A 27,250-nucleotide genomic window follows, 5' to 3' on the forward strand; every position below is an offset into this window, starting at 1 on the left:
AGGGTGTCCATTTTGGGGGATCTGTATGCCCAAATGCAGTTCTTCAAATTTCCGGTTTTCTGGCTTATATTGATAAATCTCCTCCAATATTGTTATACTATAGACTTACTAAGATGTAAACACCCAATGATGTCATGTCAGTTCCAGCAACATCTCCCACTGGGGCCTAGCCTTTTGCTGGCTTAGGGGCAGCTGGATCCGGGAGGTACCAGAGTGGCTGGCTGAGCATGGCCTTGCATTCATCTGTGGTCATGGTGCTGGGTACCAGAGGACAGAGGCCTTGTCCACAGCCTGGCATGTCTCTAAATGGTGGAAGCACTGGAAAAGGATCGAGAGGCTGAAGGAATCAGATCTTTCTCTCTGGGGCGCCCTTGGTTTTATTAGCCTAATGCAGGGATCACTCTGAGACGATATCAATCATTCAGTAACAACTGGGTTGAGATGGCTGATTAGATGGTGTTGCACAGGAGTTGCTCACAGCCTGGTGTAGATAGACCCAGGATGGAGATGAAACGGTGGCTGCTTCATCAGCAGAATAATGCAGACTCCTGAAGGTGGATGTCTGCTAGAGCCTGGTCTCCATGCAGGCCAGGCGTGTCAGGGCAGTGTGCCACAGACACATGTGTTTCTATGAAGCTCAGTAGGGAAGAAAACCTCCAAGACTTAGAACTTTTCAGCCACAAGGGGTTGTATTACTTCTCCATGTGAAGTGGCAGCTTCTCATTCAACCAACACTCTCTTTACAATGCAGTAACAACAAGGCATCTCATTAGTTGCAAGAATTATACATTCCTTCTCAGGCAGGTAGTTAGCAGCTTCATTAGCATTTCCAGACACTTTCCAGGCCTAGAGAAGCACTATTGAATGGAGAAAGTCTTTGATTTTGCAACACTGCGTTGGCAGGGGTGTTGCACATGCATTTAACAGCATCAGTTCCGGCACACATTTAAATGCTGCTGTTATTTTGCCTGTGACATTTAAAGTTAACATCTCTGATTGGTGCCGAACCCACACCCAAAAAGGTTTTAAAACTCGTGCCAAATTTTGTTGAACCTGAATTGTTACAGGTCCGCTCATCACTGCCAAGGAGTAATGACATGCTTTGCTAGAGTATTGGTACTGGACCAAGGGTTTCTGTCTTTCATAACGTTTGCTGCTCCTTTTTTTATAGTTGGTGAAAATGAACTTGACATGTAAGGTTTGGACCACTCACAAGTTCTTTTCAACTACTTCATATAAGGAGACGCAGTTACTATTCTATAAAACCCCAAACCACTTCAATACTAAATAAAGACCTATATAAATGATATCTGAACTCTCCTCTAAAAATAAGCAGAAGACAGGCCAGAGAGAGAGAGAAATGGAAGTGTCAGGATGAAATTGTTCTTTCTCGTGTGTTTCTTTATATATATACTGTATATATCATTTTACTCACTGAGAGGATAAGAAGGAGGTCTTGAAACTAAGACAATCAATACTATCTAACGATCAATGGGAAATGCAAAGCGTAACTGTATATCATACACTGCTTCACATTCACAATTAGGACCCACTGTGTGTGTGAAAGAGCTGGGAGATACTCTGGCCTTTATAAAAGTGGATAAACTACTTTAACCATGGTTCCTGATGTTAAAGACGATGGGTAAGATTGCTCCAACAAAAAATAGAGTCCTACTCTCTGTGTTTCTGTACACATGAAGCAGGAAACGTATCTGATCACCAAATTAATGAATAACACTGCTATCCATCCCCCATTAGCACCAATAAAGGGTATTCAGATTCTCTTCTTTAGAAAGCGGTCACAAGTTCCGCTTTGAAACGCAATGCTACCGAAATGGGGTGGGGCTTGTGCTGATCGTCTCTGCGATTTTCCATTTTAAACAATGCAAAACACGCAGTACCGAACAGATGCAGATGCGATTGACAAAAACCCCTCCCCCTTCCAGAAACACAATACTTGCGGAATGTGCAACTGCACCTTTACTGGGCATATTAAGCACAGTCCCTTGTCAAAGTCTCACAAGTGTTGACTTGATAACTAAAAGAAAGGGTTAAATAAATACAGCTGTTCAAGGTTGAGGTACTTTTACCTAAGACAGTCTCGTGGTCAGGCTCAAGTTGGCAGTCAGGGCAGGCAGCAGAGGTGCAAGATCAAAGTCTAAATCCGGGGTAAGCAAGGGAGATAAATGCGGAAGGATAACAGGAACATGGGGATACAGGAACACAGAAACACAGGCCCACGGGAACACTGGAGCAGGAACACGGGAACAGACTGGAACACAGGAACGGGAACGCAGGAACGGAATGCAGGAACTAACAGGGGGCTTTCACTTCACACAATATGACTTGAAGATCCGGCGGGGAGTGATGGGAACCGCCGGATTATATAGTAACCCCAGAAGTGGACACCGCCAATCAGGGTTGCGCTGGCCTTTTTTAATCTCACGGCTTATCCAAGATGGGAGCAGGAGCATGGAGAGGTGAGTGCGGGTATGGATCGCATGGACACCCGTGACACTTGCATTGGTAGCACTAATTAGATGGTATCGGACTATGCAGGGACATAGCCAGGGCTGGTAACACCAAGTTATTGTGGATGTGGCAATGTTTCGGTGTGTGACCACCTTTTGGAGGAATCTGATTACTGAGTACTGTGTTAATTTTATTTTTTGTAGCCTTGGAATGCTCAGGGCAGGGGATGGGCTGGCTATATACAGGGGGCAGGGGCTGCTGGCTATATATTGGGGGCAGGGGCTTGCAGGCTAGGTACTGGTGGGCAGGGGTTGGTGGTATACTGGGGGCAGGGGCTGGCTACATACTGTGGGGTAAGGGCTAGCTGTATACTGAAGGCAGGGGCTGGCAGGCTATATACTGGGAGCAGGGGCTGGCAGGCTAAATGCTAGGGGGCAGGGACTGGCAGGCTATATACTGGGGAGCAGGGGCTGCTGGCTATATATTGGGGGCATGGGCGGCTGGCTATATACTAGAGGACAGGGGACAGCTATATTCTGGCTGGAGGCTGTGACCAGTGCATTTTCCACCCTCGGCTTTTACTCAATTTAATAAGTTTTCTCAGTTTTTTGTGTTAAAATTAGGGGCCCCGGCTTATACTCGGGCCGGCTTAAATTCAAGTATGTACGGTATCATAGGTAACACAAAACAAGAGAAGCAGTCAAGTCTCCAGTCTGAAGAATACAAGAGAAGTCGTTCCTTGTGTAAAAGTAACTGCTGTGTGTGTAAGGGCTCTTTCGCATTGGCGTTGGTTCTTAGCTTCAGCTGCGCTTCTGATGCGTTTTGTCTCTGTGTTTCCTCCGTTTTGTCTCTGTGATGCATCCAATTTGTCTCTGTGTCTGCTGAAGGTTTAGGGTATAGCTACACATTCAGATTCAGTTTTTGGAGCCAAAAGCAGGTGTGGATGATAATTGGTTGAGACAAATAATTGGAAGGTGCTGCTCCTCCTCCTACTTTTATTCCATTCCTGGTTTGGGCATAAAAAACTGCATCTGAAAAACTGTCTGTGTGGTTGCACCCTCAACGTTGCATTGAAAACATCAAACCTGGTTTTTCAGCTTCATCAGTGAAAAGAAAAAGGATGTTTCATCAGTTTTTTGCAGACCCATAGACTTCTATTGCTTTCCGTGATCTGCATCAGTGAAAAAATAGGACATGTTTCATAATTTTTTCCACAACAATGGATCAGTGAAAATACAACCCAATGTGAAAACACCCATAGAAATTAATGACTTTGTGAGGCATGCATGGAAATCACTGAACCACGGATGTGATAAACTATGCCAATGTGAATGAGCCCTAAGTCCTGGTATATAATATATACTGATCTCTGGTTCTACAGAGAATGGCAATTTACACATTTATTATAGGATACTACACTCTCATTAGGATTGAGGTAATTCATGTATATACCCAGTTTAAGGTGTAAATATTTGCAGTGAGACTACCCCAGTTGAGGAATTACATTATGGACCATATAAATTCTATGAAGCATCATGATAGAATTAATGTTTTCACTGAGGCCCTAAATCCTATGCCTTCTAGACACTTAACACATTTATAATGTATTAGTGTGGTATATGGTGAAACAAAATTTTTTTGGTTAAGGCAGCGCACAGGTTAAATCTAATGCACACAGATATCTCCAATCCGGGTGAGGTGTGTGTAGGTTTGTGAAAATAATGCAGCTGCTGGTAATTAATCATTAGAAAGAAACTCATTGTTTGGCTCCTATGTCTGATGTTCTAGTTCCAGCCAGTAATGAATTATAGCGCTGGCTGTATCTCGCTGGTATGACAGGTCACAGCTACCTAATCACCACCATGGAGTACTTATGCAATCAATACCGAGCTAGGAAATAAAACCAGGGAGTATCAACGTCAGTGTTATGGCTTTATGATAGCTGGCAGTTGTCACTGACAAAAACTGAGCACCCACTTTGTTCAGACAATAGAAGTCCAGGAGTCATTGTTGTTAAGTAACTATGGATCCCATGTCACATCACTCTGTCTGCAATCATAAATCATCCCATGACTGTAGATTCCTCATATGCTACTTCAAAAGCATCTCAAGGCTTTTGCCTTGTTGAAGCAGATAAGAAGAAATGTCTACTGCAGATACCATATCTACCGTATCTAGGGTTACTATATTTTAAGGCCCCCCTGAAGCCACACTCTTTATCACTACTAAATACAGGCAGTCCCCGGGTTAAGTTGAATCTGAGACTATAGTAAAGCATCCAGAGAGTTTCACTAGAGATCACAGTGGGCAGAGGGGTCTGTTTGTAACTATGGGCCGTCTGTAAGTCGGGTGTCCTTAAGTAGGGCACCGCCCTTAACCTATAGCCTTCCTTATTCTGTCCAGGTATTGATTGTTATATAGCTGAGCTTCTTCCTCATGGTTCCTGATGTCTAAATAAGAAAAAACTCTTTAGCGCATATATAGACATATATAATGTCCCATGAGAGATCCATCTCAGCACCAAGAGTGGGCATTGTAGAGACTTAAAGGAAATCTTTCATCAGGATCCACATTTTCACTTGCAGATTACAATGTGAGGTTCCCATAGACTTTTTAATACTAATCAGCAATCTGCTTTTATAATTAGCACTGATTTCACTCACTTTTAAAAGTATATAAAAGTATACCTGGTTCCCTGAGAGCAAACTGCAGAAACATTTGAGTCCCTGTGTCCTCATGATTATCTCCATTCTGCTCTGCCTCCTCCCCTCCTGTGCTCCAAGCAAATTTATTTCAGCTCACATCTGTAGGAGCGAGAGGGAAGGAGGTATATCTAGCAGAGAAGAGAGGAGATAATGATGATGATGACCAGGACTGGGATGTCCCTATGATTTGATGCAGTTTACTGGCAGGGAGCCAAGTATAACTTAATCTACTTATAAAAGTGAGTGGCTGCAGTAATGTTAAATAAAAAAACAGATTGGGAAATAGTATTAAATATTATTAAAACATCTATGTAAAACATCTATCATTAGGTGAAACTGTGTGATCCTGTTGACAGTTTCCCTTCAATAACAATTGAATAACATCATTGAAGAAGAAAGTGGTATGACATGTAACATATCAGTTTATTATATATCATGTATTATAAAACATGATCAGGTAGGTGTTATTCTGCTTCACAACATACTGGTTGTGGTTTAATGGGTCAATTTCTGCTGACAGATTCCCTTTAAGTGAAAGATAAAGACTGTCCCCTCAAGTTAGGTCCATTTGGTGGGGTGATCATTGGATACCATAACAATACAGACTACAATAAGTTGTAAATGAGTCTCAGATTTAATCCTATAGTGAATCTTGTGATGGAATTTGTTTATGGAGCTTTTGTGGCTTCTTCTTTTCTTAGTACCTTGGTCACTCAGTCTTGGATTTGAGATTTGTGGTTGAGAAGCCCATTTAAGTGTTTCTGTACAAAATGGCAGATTTCGTATCCATGTTATCTCCAGGGATGGAGTCTGTTTAACCAACATTCTAATAGACTGCTGGCTCTTTGATCACTCCCAGATTAGAGTGGGATTTCAGATGACTTTAGTCATGTTATGTAATGATGTGTCTCTCTTACACTAAGAGGCACTAAGTTCACCCTATGCCCTGATTGTCCATTTAATTGAAATAAAAAGTATGTAAAAAGGATATGTTTTTCTCATTTGTGTACTTCTTGTAGAAATGTCTGATGGATGCAGATTGGCAGATAGAAACACATGCTAACATCAGTTAATCACAGTTGACAATTGGCTCAGTTGTGGGCATCAAACCTAAGGCCAACGACAGAAAGGTTGGAATTGCTGAGAAACAATTCACATGCTGCAATGGAACACCCATCGTGGAACTTTTAACACTGGGGCACATTTACTAAGATCAGTGCGGTCTGTTCTATGTGCAGTTTGCCTGTGTAGTGTGCAGAGGGTGCCAGATTCATGAATTGTGGTGCACATTCTTCATGGATCTGGCATCCTCTGCACTGTTCCAACAAAGTGCACCACATTTTTTGGTTCAACTTTAACACAGGGCGTGTGACACAATTCTGACGGAGTTTGCATGTTAAATCTGGCGCATGTTTTGACTGAGCGCTGGAACACCCATCTCCAGTGCAGAGATTTGTGTTGCATGAAGAATAATGCAGCTGTACCAAAATGGTTGCATGTGATACAAATGTGCAAGCATTTGCACCTAAAAGAACATCATGCAAGTCCGATATAAAACCGGTGTACGGAGCTTAGTAAATGTGCCCCATCTACTATGCTACTGCTGCAAATTGCTGCGGACCAGACAATAATGAAGGAGCTAACCTGCAACCAAGCTGCCCTATGTGTCCCTTCACATAGAGAAGTTGCACTGCAATTTGTAATGCATTGCAAACACATGATGCCAAAAAACATAAGCATTCTGATAAAATACATGTTTAGTAAAACGACCATGTATAGGCGCTTTGGCTTGATACGTTTGCCTTGCACTTGAAGACGTATTACAAACACACCATGTGAACACAACCTAAAATGTACAAGGACACAGCATAGATTTTCATTGTTCAAATGTACATTCACCCTAAACTTTAAACATTACTTGTAGTGATCTTCTAAAGAAATGTTCATTTTCTGCTGTACTTTCTATTACAGGCAGTCTTAGTGTATTACCATCCATCGATACCCCTGCCTGAGCAGCAGCATCTTATATATCTCATATTACTCATACATCTACTCACTACATCTACATTGTTGTACCACCTTCCCTCTGTTCCTGGTTGTAACAACTCCCTGTAGTGGTAAATCACCATGCCCTCTGTCCCCTGGCTGATCTCACAAGGCTGTTGGGTCTAGTTAGCTCTCCCAGGCATTATGTTGTTGGGTGAAGGTGAGTGGAAGTATATCCATACTTTTCCCATGATATAGATGCTGCTCGGGCATAAAGGGAACATATAGGGGAAGTCAGCAGCAGCCTCCACACTAAAGTTCCTTAATCTCCTCTCATCAATTTCGGGGCTCTCAGAGGTCGCAGTCGCTATGCGGGGCCATACTTATTGCCCCTCATCTATAGGGAAAAGTTATGCATGTTCTGATTCATGAGGCTTTTTTTGACTGAATAAACTATGTGAACAAGCATCTATAATGCCTGTACAGGTGTTAATGTGACCTCTAATATTTTTCCTTACAGGAATGACTTTTTATTAAACGTGTTAATACTTATTGAGGAATGTAGCAATTTGTCACAAGGTACAGTAGACTTTTGCTGTGCTAGATTCCTCATTAAGATAAAAATACTGTCGCAGTGTACGACTACTAAGTCCTTCTTTTAATGTGGATCAGCAGTTGAAATCCAGCCACACTTTCTATTTCAGAGGCCATGCTCCCTTAGTCAGACTAGTTGGAAAAGTTTTAATAAAAACCTAGACTAAAAACCTTGATAAATGTGGCACAAAGCATTTTAGACAGCATTTTGACACAGGTGGCGCGATAAGTGGTAAAAGTGGATTAATAAATTCCCACAATTGTCTTCCGTCTAGCACAGCCATTTCTCTCGTATATTGCTTATCACTATATCAACTATATTTGGTTATCTTCTTTAATTGATAACTACGCCTTCAGAATTACATATGTATAGTGTTATTTCAGCTAGTTTATATTTTAGTTTGTACACAGGAGGTCCCCTCTTCTTAAGAACACCTGACTTACAGATGACCCCTAGTTACAAACACACCCCTGGATGTTTGTAATTTACTGTACTTTAGTCTTGGGCTACAATAATCATCTGTAAAAGTTATCAGTGGTTTTGCAATGAAGCTTTATTTTCAAAAAGGCCAAAAAAATTTATTGTAGTCTGTATTGTTATGGTATCCATTGATCACCCCACCAAATGGACCTAACTTGAGGGGACAGTCTTTATCTTTCACTTAAAGGGAACCTGTCAGCAGAAATTGACCCATTAAACCACAACTGGGGTTACAATTATAAAGTATACAGTTCCGACTGTATCTTTTACGCATCTTTTTTTATTGTTATCTTTTGACACTTACCATTTGATTTGATGCATTATGGAGCAAACATACCTTGAGAATGCTGTAGCTACACTGATGCAGGATCATATCTTGGTTAATCACTGAGCTGATAAAACAGATATAGCATTATGATAATGAAGCTCTGGGGCTCTATATCTGCTCTGGCGCTTGCTTTGCCACTTCTCATAGCAGGAGAGTTTCTCTCTGATTGCATCATCATCTCCTGCAGTTCTCTTCCTGCCAGACAGAATAATCAATTGCTGCACCATCCCCCAGCTGTGTATGAGTCATTCAGCTCAGGTTGATTAGTGCTTGACTAGTCATGCTCTACTTTCAGCCATTTGTAATCTAAAGCTCCGTAAGCCAGTCTGTCCCAGCTTTCCCAAGGTCCTCAATGGTATAATTGTTTTTTTCAGCAAAACCACTCAGTTCAGGGATTAACCAAGATATGATCCTGCATCAGTGTAGCAACACCATTCTCAAGGTATGTTTGCTTTATAATGCATCAAATCAAATGGTGGGTTTGATGTACAGGGCTCATAGCCTGATGGACTCGCCTCCATTGTGTATTTTTCAATTGGTTTAAATGTGTATTTTTCCCTGTTTCAATTTGTGCAGTAAAATGTGTCCATTTTCTATAATTGATCCTAACTTTCACTGGTATAGTATAGAAGGTGGCACTTCCTACTGATACCTCTGGCACAGGAAGTGTGACAGACTAAGTCATTAAGTGGGTTATGATTATGAACTTTGTGCATCTAAATGGATTTATCTTTTTCCAAAAGATGCAGGATGGAAGGGACAGTCAGACATGCCTCCAGATCTGTAACACATTTCATTGCAGTTGTACAATTTATTCTGTAACGTGTCTTTATAAATGGAGTTAGCAAAACACAATATCAGTACAGACAATAGAAAAATGCTTCTTTAAGATAACATGTGCTGTCTATTTTTAATTTCTAAGCATCATCTCCCTTTCTTCAATGTCATTTTCATAATGAAGCAGTAAAAGGTGAACAAGCGTGCGCCCCTTACATACTCCCAGAAGCCCGTTGTGTTTGCTCCTCCGAAATACAAGACACTTCCCTTCACTACAACAGAACAGATCCTGCCACAAGAGGCAGACGCTGACCTTCATTAATGAAGCACACCCCATGTATCACAGAAGTGCCATATGAAATTATTAAAATGTAAAGTGATGAACAAGAAGTATGGGCAAAGGCAATCATTCCAACAGCAGTGCTAGTAACAACTGTTAGTCTAAATTCCCAGGGCTGTCACAGTCTGTGGCTACCATTTGTCACACCTGCTTAAGTCTTCATAACGTTGGATGCCCAAGGAAGACAATTTTACAATGACCTCCAAAGATGAGCATCTACTATACGAGCTTGGAACACAAAACACCATATAATACAATGTAATGTAGACACGTGTATAGTATATCTTTCTGTATGTCTACAAATCTAAAAAGTCTATCTATCTACCTATCACTGGTCTATCTAGATAGCAAAAGAAGATCTATGCAACAAAAGTACTTACAGCCAAACTGTCTCCCTAAAAAATGCAGCATGCTACAGAGCAGAAATATTAATATACAGCCATATGAGGAATAGATTCAGAATTACTTAACATTTATCAATTTTTTTATTTGTTCTCTCATTGAGTAGAAGGAATTGTCTATTCATAGAGAGGTGAGACCTAATGATTGTCAGCCCTCTACAGATACAGTGCACACTAGGACAGTGATCGCGAATAGAGATGAGCGAGCACTAAAATGCTCGGGTACTCGTTATTCGAGACGAACTTTTCCCGATGCTCGAGTGCTCGTCTCGAATAACGAGCCCCATTGAAGTCAATGGGAGACTCGAGCATTTTTCAAGGGGACCAAGGCTCTGCACAGGGAAGCTTGGCCAAACACCTGGGAACCTCAGAAAAGGATGGAAACACCACGGAAATGGACAGGAAACAGCAGGGGCAGCATGCATGGATGCCTCTGAGGCTGCTTAATCGCACCATTATGCCAAAATTATGGGCAACAGCATGGCCATGACAGAGTGACAGAATGAAGCTAGATAGCATCTAAAACATCCAATAATTGACCCTGACACTATAGGGGACGGCATGCAGAGGCAGCGGCAGCAGGCTAGAGAGTGTCATGGCGACATACCCTAAATGGACTCAGGCTTCAAACCAATGGGTGGCAGAGAGGAACCAAAGGAGGTGAGCAAGAAGCGCTCAAATAATATCGGTACATGATAAAAGTTTGCCAGTATATTTTGTGGATTACACAGCAGGGTGGCGACAAAGTTAACATGGAAGCCATGAAAACAACCCAAAATTCTGCCTGACACAGCTCGTTTGATAAGGGGACCATGTATGGAGGCAGTGAACTAGTAGTAGATTAAAGGTGCTGCAGTTAAAACTATGTTAGTTGGATCTTGGCATGGAGCTGGCGCTCCGCTGCCAGGCGAGCTTTCGCCAATCCAAGCCCCTGTCTCTAGGCTACTCCCCAAACAGCACTTCTAAGAACCTTTTGTATAAGATCAAGTGTAGTAGCGTTCTTATAAGTTTAGGATATGCCGGGTGAGGGGAATGTAAACAGATGCGCAAGAAGCGCTGAAATAATATTGGTAAATGATAAAAGTTTGCCAGTATATTTTGTGGATAACACAGCAGGGTGGCGACAAAGTTAACAACTTTGATGTGGAATCCATGAAAACAACCCAAATTTCTGCCTGACACACCTCGTTTGATAAGGGGACGATGTATGGAGGCAGCTATATGGACGACTTTTGGAGGTAGCAATGGAGACAACGTGTGGAGGCTGCTATGGAGACAATTTAATTTGGATAGTGCCTGTATGTGGCAGTCCAAAAAAGTTTTCAAACCAGAGGAGCAGGTAGGTGGCCCTCCAGAAAAATGAAATAGATTGAGTGCCTGTATGTGGCAGTCCAAAAAAGTTTTCAAACCAGAGGAGCGGGTAGGTGGCCCTCCAGAAAAATTGAATAGATTGAGTGCCTGTATGTGGCAGTCCAAAAAACTTTTCAAACCAGAGGAGCAGGTAGGTGGCCCTCCAGTAAAATGGAATAGATTGAGTGCCTGTATGTGGCAGTCCAAAAAAGTTTTCAAACCAGAGGAGCAGGTAGGTGGCCCTCCAGAAAAATTGAATAGATTGAGTGCCTGTATGTGGCACTCCCAAAAATTGTTTAAAACAGAGGACCGGGTAGGTGGCCCTCTAGAAAAATTGAATAGATTGAGTGCCTGTATGTGGCACTCCCAAAAATTGTTTAAAACAGAGGACCGGGTAGGTGGCCCTTCAGAAAAATTAAATGCATAAAGTACTATAGCTAGAGCCAGTGGGCCCTGTCAAAAAATAGCCAGTTTCCTCTGCTTTACTGTACAAAGAGGAGGAGAAGGAGGAAAATGAGGAGGAGGAGGAGTGGATAAATTATTCAGGTTGAGCTTCCTTCACCTGGTGGAGATTGGAAATTATGAGAAATCCAGGCTTTATTCATCTTAATAAGCGTCAGCCTGTCAGCGCTGTCAGTCGACAGGCGTGTACGCTTATCGGTGATGATGCCACCAGCTGCACTGAAAACCCGCTCGGACAAGACACTAGCGGCAGGGCAGGCAAGAACCTCCAAGGCGTACAGCGCCAGTTCGTGCCACATGTCCAGCTTTGAAACACAGTAGTTGTAGGGAGCTGTGTGATCATTTAGGACGATGGTATGGTCAGCTACGTACTCCCTCACCATCTTTCTGTAAAGATCAGCCCTACTCTGCCGAGACTGGGGACAGGTGACAGTGTCTTGCTGGGGTGACATAAAGCTGGCAAAAGCCTTGTAAAGCGTACCCTTGCCAGTGCTCGACAAGCTGCCTGCTCGCCTACTCTCCCTCGCTACTTGTCCCGCAGAACTACGCACTCTGCCGCTAGCGCTGTCAGAAGGGAAATACTGTTTCAGCTTGTGAACCAGGGCCTGCTGGTATTCATGCATTCTCACACTCCTTTCCTCTCCAGGGATGAGAGTGGAAAGATTTTGCTTGTACCGTGGGTCCAGGAGAGTGAACACCCAGTAATCGGTGCTGGAATAATTTCTTTGAACGCGAGGGTCACGGGATAGGCAGCCTAGCATGAAATCTGCCATATGCGCCAGAGTACCAACGCGTAAGAATTCACTCCCCTCACTGGCCTGACTGTCCATTTCCTCCTCCTCCAACTCCTCTTCTTCTGCCCATACACGCTGAACAGTGAAGGACTCAACAATGGTCCCCTCTTGTGTCTCGCCAACATTCTCCTCCTCTTCCTCCTCATCCTCCTCCACCTCCTCCGATATGCGCTGAGAAACAGACCTAAGGGTGCTTTGGCTATCAACAAGGGAATCTTCTTCCCCCGTCTCTTGTGACGAGCGCAAAGCCTCCGACTTCATGCTGATCAGAGAGTTTTTCAACAGGCCAAGCAGCAGGATGGTGAGGCTGATGATGGCGGCATCGCCACTGACCATCTGTGTTGACTCCTCAAAGTTACTCAGCACCTGACAGATATCAGACATCCACGTCCACTCCTCATTGTAGACTTGAGGAAGCTGACTGACCTGACTACCAGTTCTGGTGGAAGTTGACATCTGGCAGTCTACAATCGCTCGGCGCTGCTGGTAAACTCTGGATAACATGGTCAGTGTTGAATTCCACCTCGTGGGCACGTCGCACAACAGTCGGTGAGCGGGCAGTTGGAGGCGGCGCTGCGCTGCGCTGAGAGTGGCAGCATCTCTGCTGGACTTCCTGAAATGCGCACAGATGCGGCGCACCTTCGTGAGCAAATCAGACAGATTGGGGTATGTCTTGAGGAAACGCTGAACTATCAGATTTAACACATGGGCCAGGCATGGCACATGTGTCAGTCTGCCGAGTTGCAGAGCCGCCACCAGGTTACGGCCGTTGTCACACACAACCATGCCTGGCTTCAGGTTCAGCGGTGCCAGCCACAGATCAGTCTGCGCCGTGATGCCCTGTAAAAGCTCTTGGGCGGTGTGCCTTTTATCGCCTAGGCAAAGCAGTTTGAGCACCGCCTGCTGTCGCTTAGCGACGGCACTGCTGCTGTGCCTAGAGCTACCGACTGATGGCGCCATGCCCACGGATGGTAATTCGGAGGAGGAGGAGGTGGAGGAGGGGTGGGAGGAGGAGGAGGCATAGTAGGCCTGAAACACCTGGACCGAGGTAGGCCCCGCAATCCTCGGCGTCGGCAGTATATGACCAGCCCCAGGGTCAGACTCGGTCCCAGCCTCCACCAAGTTAACCCAATGAGCTGTCAGCGACAAATAGTGGCCCTGCCCGGCAGCACTCGTCCACGTGTCCGTGGTCAGGTGGACCTTGTCAGAAACGGCGTTGGTCAGGGCACGGATGATGTTGTCTGACACGTGCTGGTGCAGGGCTGGGACGGCACATCGGGAAAAGTAGTGGCGGCTGGGGACCGAATACCGAGGGGCAGCCGCCGCCATGAGGTTGCGAAAGGCCTCGGTCTCTACAAGCCTATAGGGCAGCATCTCCAGGCTAAGCAATCTGGAGATGTGGACATTAAGGGCTTGGGCGTGCGGGTGGGTTGCACTATATTTGCGTTTCCGCTCCAGCGTCTGGGGTATGGAGAGCTGAACGCTGGTGGATGCTGTGGAGGATCGTGGAGGCGACGATGGGGTTTTTGTGGCAGGGTCCTGGGCAGGGGGCTGACTATCAGCTGACACAGGGGAAGGAGCAGTAGTGTGCACGGCCGGAGGTGAACGGGCTTGTTGCCACTGAGTGGGGTGTTTAGCATTCATATGCCTGCGCATACTGGTGGTAGTTAAGCTAGTAGTGGTGGAACCCCTGCTGATCCTGGTTTGGCAAATGTTGCACACCACAGTCCGTCGGTCATCCGGTGTTTCCTTAAAGAACCTCCAGACTTCTGAAAATCTAGCCCTCGCCGCAGGAGCCCTCGCCACGGGAGCTTCACTAGTTGACACATTTGGCGCTGATGCACCAGCTCTGGCCCTGCCTCTCCGTCTGGCCCCACCACTGCCTCTTCCAACCTGTTCTGGTCGAGGACTCTCCTCTGTCTCAGAAGCATTGTGTTCACCCGGCCTATCAACCTAGCTTGGGTCTGTCACCTCATCATCCTCCGATCCCTCAGTCTGCTCCCACCTCGGACTTCCTGCCCTGACAACAACTTCCCCACTGTCTGACAACCGTGTCTCCTCATCGTCGGACACCTCTTTAGACACTTCTTCGACTACGTCAAGAAGGTCATCATCACCCACAGACTGCGACTGGTGGAAAACCTGGGCATCGGAAAATTGCTCAGCAGCAACCGGACAAGTGGTTTGTGACTGTGGGAAGGGTCCAGAAAACAGTTCCTCAGAGTATGCCGGTTCAAATGCCAAATTTTCCTTGGAGGGGCAGACTGGGGGGGAGGAGGCTGAGGTGCAGGAGCTGGAGGAGTGCCGATTTCGGTGACATGGGTGGACTGCGTGGAAGACTGACTGGTGGACAAATTGCTCGAAGCATTGTCGGCAATCCACGACATCACCTGTTCGCACTGTTCTGGCCTCAACAGTGCTCTACCACGAGTCCCAGTAACTTCAGACATAAACCTAGGGAGTGTAGCTCTGCGGCGTTCCCCTGCTCCCTCATAAGCAGGTGGTGTCTCACCCCGCCCAGGACCACGGCCTCTGACCCCTGCAGTAGTTGGACGCCCACGTCCCCGCCCTCGTCCTCTACCCCTAGCCATCGGGTTAAACATTTTTAAAATGAGAGTTATAACTTTATTTTTTTTTTTACTTTTTTTTGTGTTTTTTTGTTTTTTTTTGTGTTTTTTAGTTTTTAAAACCAAACGATGCTATCCTATTGCTATGGCTATTTTCTAGCCAAGTATGAAAGCACACTACTATGCCAGATGAGATGACGCTGAGTTATTAAAAAAATAAACGTAAAATAAAAAAGGAAATGGCAGACTGCACCTAATTGAAATCCAACCCCTAATAAATTTTCCCACTTCGGTCTTTGCAATGGATATGTGCGTCACTAAGCGCAAAACACAGCGGTCGCAAGTCTCACTACAAATTGCTCACAATTTGCTAGTAGATGCACTGCAGCAAGTACAGCCACCAGCAGATCAACCAGAAATCAAATATATATAACGCTACTGTAGGCGTAAGTAAGCCGTTTGGATTCTCCTATGGCTATTTTCTAGCCAAGTATGAAAGCACACTACTATGCCAGATGAGATGACGCTGAGTTATTAAACAAAATAAACGTAAAATAAAAAAGGAAATGGCAGACTGTGCCTAATTGAAATCCAACCCCTAATAAATTTTCCCACTTCGGTCTTTGCAATGGATATGTGCGTCACTAAGCGCAAAACACAGCGGTCGCAAGTCTCACTACAAATTGCTCACAATTTGCTAGTAGATGCACTGCAGCAAGTACAGCCACCAGCAGATCAACCAGAAATCAAATATATATAACGCTACTGTAGGCGTAAGTAAGCCGTTTGGATTCTCCTATGGCTATTTTCTAGCCAAGTATGAAAGCACACTACTTTGCAAGATGAGATGACACTGAGTTATTAAAAAAATAAACGTAAAATAAAAAAGGAAATGCCAGACTGTGCCTAATTGAAATCCAACCCCTAATAAATTTTCCCACTTCGGTCTTTGCAATGGATATGTGCGTCACTAAGCGCAAAACACAACGGTCGCAAGTCTCACTACAAATTGCTCACAATTGGCTAGTAGATGCACTGCAGCAAGTACAGCCACCAGCAGATCAACCAGAAATCAAATATATATAACGCTACTGTAGGCGTAAGTAAGCCATTTGGATTCTCCTATGGCTATTTTCTAGCCAAGTATGAAAGCACACTACTATGCAAGATGAGATGACACTGAGTTATTAAAAAAATAAACGTAAAATAAAAAGTAAATGGCAGACTGTGCCTAATTGAAATCAAACCCCTAATAAATTTTCCCACTTTGGTGTTTGAGGTGGATATGTGTGTCACTAAGAGCTAAACACAATGGTAGCAAGTCCCCCTGCAAATTCCTCACAATATGGTACTAGCTGCAAATAAAAAAAAAAAAGTATAACGTTATTGTAGCCCTAAAAAGGGCTGTTGGGTTCTTGGAGAATCACTCCTGCCTAACAGTAAGCTAATAGAACACCCTAACGCTTTCCCTGACCAGCAGCAGCTCTCTCCCTAGCGGCATCCAGACACAGAATGATCCGAGCAGCGCGGGCAGCGGCTAGTCTATCCCAGGGTCACCTGATCTGGCCAGCCAACCACTGCTATCGACGTGTAAGGGTACCACGTCATGCTGGGTGGAGTGCAGAGTCTCCTGGCTTGTGATTGGCTCTGTTTCTGGCCGTCAAAAAGCAAAACGGCGGGAGCTGCCATTTTCTCGAGCGGGCGAAGTATTCGTCCGAGCAACGAGCAGTTTCGAGTACGCTAATGCTCGACCGAGCATCAAGCTCGGACGAGCATGTTCGCTCATCTCTAATCGCGAACCTTTTAGAGACCGAGTGCCCAAAGTACAACCAAACCCACTTATTTAAATGCAAAGTGCCAGCATAGAAATTTAAGCAGTAACGTGTTGCTACCTGTTTTGTCAAAGCTTTTAATTGTATCTGGGTCCTGAGGACACCAATACAGTTGAAAGAAAGAGGAGAAATTCAGATTATAATTGTAGCTTCCTTCTAGGTGCCCCTGAACAGGAAGAACTGAGGGGCCCAGAGCAGAAGCTCCAATAATAACGCAGCCTTGTCTGCACCTCCATGCTCCTCTTGTAGTCCCAGGCAGCGTGCAGCTTTAAAATAGCACTGTTCACAGCACATCCTGGGTAGCCAGGGATGGCAGGAGGAGGTTTTGAGTTCTCTCTGGAAACTCTGTGCTGGCGTGATGGCCAAGGAGTGCTCCAAGTGCCACCTCTGGCACCCGGGCCATAGGTTCGCCACCACTGCACTAGGATAAATCAATGTTAGGACCTCCCACAGGATGTCAATGGGACTGTGTTTTCTTGGTTATGGGTTCTTTATAGGACACTTTCATGTCTGGTTGTTTTTATTATATTTTTATTTATTATAAATAGTTAGAAAGATAACATTGGTGGGTGTCCAAATATAATCACTACTAAATAAATGCAGATCTGACACCTATAATTTGCATTTGGTCATTAATATTGGATTTTGAGGGTCATACTACAGCCCTGCTCCATTCATGATTATGTTCTGTATAACTAAACCATGACAGTGTGCTTGGAATGCAATGAAAGCATTTACACACATCTGAATGCTGCAGCCTCCTTAACCTTACCTTAATTCTTCTTCTTTTTTTAATTTATATAGCGCACACAGATTATGCAGCACTGCACAAAGCATGTCAAATTGGTCCCTGTCCCCATGGGGCTCACAATCTAAACAACCTAACAGTATGTTTTGGAGTGTGGGAGGAAACCAGAGTACCCGGAGGAAACCCCCGAACCCAGTAACCCAATCACCCTCTGCACCCAGTAACATCAATCACCCCCACCCCTGTCCAGTACTATTAATACCCCCCCTGCCGAGTAACACCCCCCACCCAGTAACATCACCCCCCGCCAAGTAGCAACTAACCCCCGTCAAACAGCAACACCCCCCTACCAAGTAGCAACACCCCCTCCCCAGCCTCGGGTGCATGGAGGTGGCTCACGCGCTGAGCCCTCTCCATAGCCGGTAAGTCTTTGCTGCATACTGCAGCAAAGGCTTACCGGTAACCCCCGCGATCGTACACGGCATGGAATAATGAATACCATCTCTATGAAGTGTAATTTGTTACACAGAAAACAAGTTGTCACACAGCTTTGAACATGGAAAAATAAAAAAGCTTGGGATTTTTGATCATGGGGAGTGAAAAATGAAAATGAAAAAACAAAAAAGGGCCAGGTCCTGAAAGGGTTAATCCGTCCCTTTTTGTGGCCATGTGGCCAGCAACATGTGTATATATATATATATATATATATATATATATATATATATATATGCACTATCACTTATCAAAATAATAACATTATACTCACCATCCCGCATTCACCCGACGAGTGTCCTCCTGCTCTTTTCCTGCAGTGATTGTTGTCTTTATACTGTCACAGTGACATTACATACAGCACCCCACAAGCCCACCTTTAACCCGTAATAGCACGTCACGGGTCAGCCTCGGGTGCATGGAGATGGCTCACGCGCTGAGCCCTCTCCATAGCCGGTAAGTCTTTGCTGCATACTGCAGCAAAGGCTTACCGGTAACCCCCGCGATCGTTGCCAACACTGATCGCAGGTGTTTCGCACCGCCATCTTTTCAAGGATCGCCGCTCCCCGTGACATCATCGGGGAGCAGCGATCCGTCGCCATGGTAGCCTCGGGTCTCACAAAGACATCAGTCATCAGTTATTAGCGCCAGAAGATGGCAAAATCCCCCAAAAAAATTTTGTACAGGAGGTTTTAATTTTTTTCAATGTATGAAAACATTATAAAACCTATATAAATTGTTATCCCCGTAATCGTTCCGACCCAAAGAATAAAGTAGACATGTCATTTGGGGTGCACAGTGAAATCCGTAAGATCCAAGCCCACAAGAAAACGGCACAAATGCGTTTTTTTACCAATTTCACTGCATTTGGAATTTTTTTCCCGCTTCCAAGTACACGGCATGGAATAATGAATACCATCTCTATGAAGTGTAATTTGTTACACAGAAAACAAGTTGTCACACAGCTTTGAACATGGAAAAATAAAAAAGTTTGGGATTTTTGATCATGAGGAGTGAAAAATGAAAATGAAAAAACAAAAAAGGGCCAGGTCCTGAAAGGGTTAATCCGTCCCTGATTGTGGCCAAATGGTAAAATCAAAAAAGTTGTTTTATCTGCTCATTAATATACACTCTGCGCCAATCCTGACTTAAAAAACACTAAATCTGGATTTTTTGAACAAGAAAAACTGAAATATCACATTAGTATTCAAGCCCTTTAACTCACTTGCTGCCCATTTCCTTCTGATCGTCCTGGAGATGGTTCTACTCATTCATTGAATTGTAACTTGTTTAATTAAACTGAATGGAATTAATTAGGAAAGGCACATACTTGTCTATATAAGACCTCCCGCCAAGCCTCCAGTAATACATCTACATACAGCAGCCAACTCTACAGTAATACGTCTACATACAGCCGCCTCAATCCCCAGTAATAATTCTACATACAGCCACAAACCCCCCAGTAATACATCTACGTAAGGCCGCCAACCCCCCCAGTATTACATCTACATACTGCCGCCAACCCCCCCAGTAATACATCTGTATACTGACGCCTCACCCCCCAGTATTTCATAAACATACAGTAACAGTAACATCAATCATCTCCTCCTGCCCTGTAACATCAATCACCCCCCTACCAAGTAATATCACACCCCTGCCCTGTAATATTACTGCTACTCGGTGGTGGGAGGGGAAGGAGAATAGGACCTAACTCCAGTTTGTGGGAAAACCCCTTTAGGGTGGTGGTACACGTGGTGTTTTGAACCTGTTTTTAGTCCGTTTTAAATAGTCTGTTGCGTTTTGTAAATGAAAATGTAAACACTAGAGATGAGCGAGCACTAAAATGCTCGAGTGCTCGTTATTCGAGACGAACTTTTCCAGATGCTCGAGTGCTCGTCTCGAATAACGAGCCCCATTGAAGTCAATGGGAGACTCGAGCATTTTTCAAAGGGACCATGGTTCGGGAATAAAATGTGTTAATTAATTGAAAAAGAATGTCTTCTGATAAGTGATCAGATGTATGGAAACATCTGCAATCTATTCTTCACTGTTCCGCGCGTATATTATCTCCCGACAAGTTAACAGATGTGAAGAACAGTGAAGAATAGAATAAAAACAGTGAACACAGGATCATTTCAGTGAAAAACACAGTGAAGAATAGATTACAGATGTTCTGCACATCTGCTTACTTGTCGGGAGATACGCTGTCCCGGGATCCGCTGCTCTTCTTCCACTGAAGTCTCCCCGATGTCTCCGTGCCCCTCGATGTCTCCGTGCCCCTCGATGTCTCCCCGTGCCCCTCGATGTCTCCCCGTGCCCCTCGATGTCTCCGTGCCCCTCGATGTCTCCGTGCCCCTCGATGTCTCCGTGCCCCTCGATGTCTCCGTGCCCCTCGATGTCTCCGTGCCCCTCGATGTCTCCGTGCCCCTCGATGTCTCCCCGTGCCCCTCGATGTCTCCCCGTGCCCCTCGATGTCTCCCCGTGCCCCTCGATGTCTCCGTGCCCCTCGATGTCTCCGTGCCCCTCGATGTCTCCGTGCCCCTCGATGTCTCCGTGCCCCTCGATGTCTCCGTGCCCCTCGATGTCTCCGTGCCCCTCGATGTCTCCGTGCCCCTCGATGTCTGCGTGCCCCTCGATGTCTCCGTGCCCCTCGATGTCTCCGTGCCCCTCGATGTCTCCGTGCCCCTCGATGTCTCCGTGCCCCTCGATGTCTCCCCGTGCCCCTCGATGTCTCCGTGCCCCTCGATGTCTCCGTGCCCCTCGATGTCTCCGTGCCCCTCGATGTCTCCGTGCCCCTCGATGTCTCCGTGCCCCTCGATGTCTCCGTGCCCCTCGATGTCTCCGTGCCCCGATGTCTCCGTGCCGCTCCCTGATGTCTCCGTGCTGCCGCTGCCCCATGTCTCTGTGCTGCTCACCGTGTTCTTCACACATATATATTGTTCTTCACATACTATTTTGTTCGCACCGTTCCGCGCGTATCTTCCGACAAGTAAGCAGATGTGCCGAACATCTGTAATCTATTCTTCACTGTGTTCTTCACTGTGTTTTTCACTTAAATGATCCTGTGTTCACTGTGTTCACTGTTTTTATTCTATTCTTCATTGTTCTTCACTGTGTTTTTTTAATTAAATGCTCGATCTCGAGCAGGGGAAATACTCGTCCGAGCAACGAGCCGTCTCGAGTACCTTAATACTCGAACGAGCATCAAGCTCGGACGAGTATACTCGCTCATCTCTAGTAAACACCAATTTAACTAGGCAAATCTCTCTTCAGCTGTTAAGTAGCACTTTGAAATACATGTGTTAAAAGCCATGTGTGAATGCACCTTTAGGCCCCCTGCACATAGGACATGTTTTTTTCAATATATAGCTAGCACACACCCCCATTTACAACTAGTATTTTTAACTTAGGCCACGCTCACACATTGCATTTTGATTTCACTTTGAGACACAATCCAAAGGCTTCCGCCATGATCACATGTTGAGGTAGCATTGCTTTTCCATCTAGTTTGGTAAACCCAATAAAAGCGTAATGTTACATCAGCATGTGATCACAGTCGGAGCCTTTGGATTGCACTTCAAAATGCACCTTGTGAACACAGCCATAATGTTGATAACGGTTAGAGGGGCCCAGTTGACCCAGTATACTTGTGTATAAGCCGAGTTTTTCAGCACAAAAAAAAAAATTACCCAGTTAGTGGCCGCGCATACTATGACGTCAGCTGCGGCCGCGTCATAGTATGCGCATGCTAGAAGAAAAGCTGCGCTGACATCGGGGACCTGCGCTGACAACGGAGGGTGAGTATTTAAGTATATTTTTTTTAACTTCCGTGGGGGCAGGCTGGCTGTATACTACTAGGGGCTGCTGTATACTACTATGGGCTTGCTGTATACTACTAGGGGCTGCTGTATACTACTAGGGGCTTGCTGTATACTACTATGGGCTTGCTGTATACTACTAGGGGCTTGCTGTATACTACTAGGGGCTTGATGTATACTACTAGGGGCAGGCTGTACACTATTAGGGGCTTGCTGTATACTACTAATGGCTTGAAGTATACTACTAGGGGATGCTAAATACTACATGGGGGCTGGCATGCTGTATTCTTCTGGGGTCTGGCAGGCTGTATAATACTGGGGGCTGGCAGGCTGTATACTATTGGGGGGGTTTGACCAATGCATTTCCCACCCTCGGCTTATACTCAAGTCAGTAGTTTTTCCCAGTTTTTGTTGGTAAAATTAGGGGTCTCGGCATATACTCGGGTCAGCTTATACTCGAGTATATACGGTATATTTCAATGAATTGAAGAAATAAAGAAATAAAAAAAATTGTTCTGCGTAATCTTTAAAGAACACAATAAGAAACACAGGTCTATTACATTAGTTTATTAAGATGTGTGTCCATTAGAGATGAGCGAACACTAAAATGCTCGGGTACTCGTTATTCGAGACAAACTTTTCCCGATGCTCGAGTGCTCGTCTCGAATAACGAACCCCATTGAAGTCAATGGGAGACTCGAGCATTTTTCAAGGGGACCAAGGCTCTGCACAGGGAAGCTTGGCCAAACACCTGGGAACCTCAGAAAAGGATGGAAACACCACGGAAATGGACAGGAAACAGCAGGGGCAGCATGCATGGATGCCTCTGAGGCTGCCTAATCGCACCATTATGCCAAAATTATGGGCAACAGCATGGCCATGACAGAGTGACAGAATGAAGCTAGATAGCATCTAAAACATCCAATAATTGACCCTGACACTATAGGGGACGGCATGCAGAGGCAGCGGCAGCAGCGGCAGGCTAGAGAGTGGCATGGCGACATACCCTAAATGGACTCAGGCTTCAAACCAATGGGTGGCAGAGAGGAACCAAAGGAGGTGAGCAAGAAGCGCTCAAATAATATCGGTACATGATAAAAGTTTGCCAGTATATTTTGTGGATTACACAGCAGGGTGGCGACAAAGTTAACATGGAAGCCATGAAAACAACCCAAAATTCTGCCTGACACAGCTCGTTTGATAAGGGGACCATGTATGGAGGCAGTGAACTAGTAGTAGATTAAAGGTGCTGCAGTTAAAACTATGTTAGTTGGATCTTGGCATGGAGCTGGCGCTCCGCTGCCAGGCGAGCTTTCGCCAATCCAAGCCCCTGTCTATAGGCTACTCCCCAAACAGCACTTCTAAGAACCTTTTGTATAAGATCAAGTGTAGTAGCGTTCTTATAAGTTTAGGATATGGCGGGTGAGGGGAATGTAAACAGATGCGCAAGAAGCGCTGAAATAATATCCCTAAATGGTAAAAGTTTGCAAGTATATTTTGTGGATTACACAGCAGGGTGGCGACAAAGTTAACAACTTTGATGTGGAATGCCCTGTAATAGCTCTTGGGCGGTGTGCCTTTTATCGCCTAGGCTCAGCAGTTTCAGCACCGCCTGCTGTCGCTTAGCGACGGCACTGCTGCTGTGCCTAGAGCTACCGACTGATGGCGCCATGCCCACGGATGGTAATTCGGAGGAGGAGGAGGTGGAGGAGGGGTGGGACTCGGTCCCAGCCTGCACCAAGTTAAGTGTAGTAGCGTTCTTATAAGTTTGGGATATGGCGGGTGAGGGGAATGTAAACAGATGCGCAAGAAGCGCATGATGCGCATGGAGCTGGCGTTCCGCTGCCAGGCGAGCTTTCGCCAATCCAAGCCCCTGTCTCTAGGCTACTCCCCAAACAGCACTTCTAAGAACCTTTTGTATAAGATCAAGTGTAGTAGCGTTCTTATAAGTTTAGGATATGCCGGGTGAGGGGAATGTAAACAGATGCGCAAGAAGCGCTGAAATAATATCCCTAAATGGTAAAAGTTTGCCAGTATATTTTGTGGATAACACAGCAGGGTGGCGACAAAGTTAACAACTTTGATGTGGAATCCATGAAAACAACCCAAATTTCTGCCTGACACACCTCGTTTGATAAAGGGACGATGTATGGAGGCAGCTATATGGACGACTTTTGGAGGTAGCAATGGAGACAACGTGTGGAGGCTGCTATGGAGACAATTTAATTTGGATAGTGCCTGTATGTGGCAGTCCCAAACATTTTTCAAACCAGAGGAGCAGGTAGGTGGCCCTCCAGTAAAATGGGATAGATTGAGTGCCTGTATGTGGCAGTCCCAAAAATGTTTCAAACCAGAGGAGCAGGTAGGTGGCCCTCCAGTAAAATGGAATAGATTGAGTGCCTGTATGTGGCAGTCCCAAAAATTCTTCAAACCAGAGGAGCAGGTAGGTGGCCCTCCAGTAAAATGGAATAGATTGAGTGCCTGTATGTGGCAGTCCCAAAAATTGTTCAAACCAGAGGAGCAGGTAGGTGGCCCTGCAGTAAAATGGAATAGATTGAGTGCCTGTATGTGGCAGTCCCAAAAATTGTTCAAACCAGAGGAGCAGGTAGGTGGCCCTGCAGTAAAATGGAATAGATTGAGTGCCTGTATGTGGCAGTCCCAAAAATGTTTCAAACCAGAGGAGCAGGTAGGTGGCCCTCCAGTAAAATGGAATAGATTGAGTGCCTGTATGTGGCAGTCCCAAAAATTGTTCAAACCAGAGGAGCAGGTAGGTGGCCCTGCAGTAAAATGGAATAGATTGAGTGCCTGTATGTGGCAGTCCCAAAAATGTTTCAAACCAGAGGAGCAGGTAGGTGGCCCTCCAGTAAAATGGAATAGATTGAGTGCCTGTATGTGGCAGTCCCAAAAATTCTTCAAACCAGAGGAGCAGGTAGGTGGCCCTCCAGTAAAATGGAATAGATTGAGTGCCTGTATGTGGCAGTCCCAAAAATTGTTCAAACCAGAGGAGCAGGTAGGTGGCCCTGCAGTAAAATGGAATAGATTGAGTGCCTGTATGTGGCAGTCCCAAAAATTGTTCAAACCAGAGGAGCAGGTAGGTGGCCCTGCAGTAAAATGGAATAGATTGAGTGCCTGTATGTGGCAGTCCCAAAAATGTTTCAAACCAGAGGAGCAGGTAGGTGGCCCTCCAGTAAAATGGAATAGATTGAGTGCCTGTATGTGGCAGTCCCAAAAATTGTTCAAACCAGAGGAGCAGGTAGGTGGCCCTGCAGTAAAATGGAATAGATTGAGTGCCTGTATGTGGCAGTCCCAAAAATGTTTCAAACCAGAGGAGCAGGTAGGTGGCCCTCCAGTAAAATGGAATAAATTGAGTGCCTGTATGTGGCACTCACAAAAATTGTTTCAAACAGAGGACCGGGTAGGTGGCCCTCCAGAAAAATTAAATGCATGAAGTACTATAGCAAGAGCCAGTGGGCCCTGTCAAAAAATAGCCATTTTCCTCTGCTTTACTGTACAAAGAGGAGGAGAAGGAGGAAAATGAGGAGGAGGAGGAGGAGTGGATCAATTATTCAGGTTGAGCTTCCTTCACCTGGTGGAGATTGGAAATTCTGAGAAATCCAGCCTTTATTCATTTTAATAAGCGTCAGCCTGTCAGCGCTGTCAGTCGACAGGCGTGTACGCTTATCGGTGATGATGCCACCAGCTGCACTGAAAACCCGCTCGGACAAGACGCTAGCGGCAGGGCAGGCAAGAACCTCCAAGGCGTACAGCGCCAGTTCGTGCCACATGTCCAGCTTTGAAACCCAGTAGTTGTAGGGAGCTGTGTGATCATTTAGGACGATGGTATGGTCAGCTACGTACTCCCTCACCATCTTTCTGTAAAGATCAGCCCTACTCTGCCGAGACTGGGGACAGGTGACAGTGTCTTGCTGGGGTGACATAAAGCTGGCAAAAGCCTTGTAAAGCGTACCCTTGCCAGTGCTGGACAAGCTGCCTGCTCGCCTACTCTCCCTCGCTACTTGTCCCGCAGAACTACGCACTCTGCCGCTAGCGCTGTCAGAAGGGAAATACTGTTTCAGCTTGTGCACCAGGGCCTGCTGGTATTCATGCATTCTCACACTCCTTTCCTCTGCAGGGATGAGAGTGGCAAGATTTTGCTTGTACCGTGGGTCCAGGAGAGTGAACACCCAGTAATCGGTGCTGGAATAAATTCTTTGAACGCGAGGGTCACGGGATAGGCAGCCTAGCATGAAATCTGCCATATGCGCCAGAGTACCAACGCGTAAGAATTCACTCCCCTCACTGGCCTGACTGTCCATTTCCTCCTCCTCCAACTCCTCCAACTCCTCTTCTTCTGCCCATACACGCTGAACAGTGAAGGACTCAACAATGGTCCCCTCTTGTGTCTCGCCAACATTCTCCTCCTCTTCCTCCTCATCCTCCTCCACCTCCACCTCCTCCGATATGCGCTGAGAAACAGACCTCAGGGTGCTTTGGCTATCAACAAGGGAATATTCTTCCCCCGTCTCTTGTGACGAGCGCAAAGCTTCCGACTTCATGCTGACCAGAGAGTTTTTCAACAGGCCAAGCAGCGGGATGGTGAGGCTGATGATGGCGGCATCGCCACTGACCATCTGTGTTGACTCCTCAAAGTTACTCAGCACCTGACAGATATCAGACATCCACGTCCACTCCTCATTGTAGACTTGAGGAAGCTGACTGACCTGACTACCAGTTCTGGTGGAAGTTGACATCTGGCAGTCTACAATCGCTCTGCGCTGCTGGTAAACTCTGGATAACATGGTCAGTGTTGAATTCCACCTCGTGGGCACGTCGCACAACAGTCGGTGAGCGGGCAGTTGGAGGCGGCGCTGCGCTGCCCTGAGAGTGGCAGCATCTGGGCTGGACTTCCTGAAATGCGCACAGATGCGGCGCACCTTCGTGAGCAAATCAGACAGATTGGGGTATGTCTTGAGGAAACGCTGCACTATCAGATTTAACACATGGGCCAGGCATGGCACATGTGTCAGTCTGCCGAGTTGCAGAGCCGCCACCAGGTTACGGCCGTTGTCACACACAACCATTCCCGGCTTGAGGTTCAGCGGT

This window comes from Engystomops pustulosus, chromosome 7 (genome assembly GCF_040894005.1).
Source record: "Engystomops pustulosus chromosome 7, aEngPut4.maternal, whole genome shotgun sequence".
NCBI classification, from domain to species: domain Eukaryota; kingdom Metazoa; phylum Chordata; class Amphibia; order Anura; family Leptodactylidae; genus Engystomops; species Engystomops pustulosus.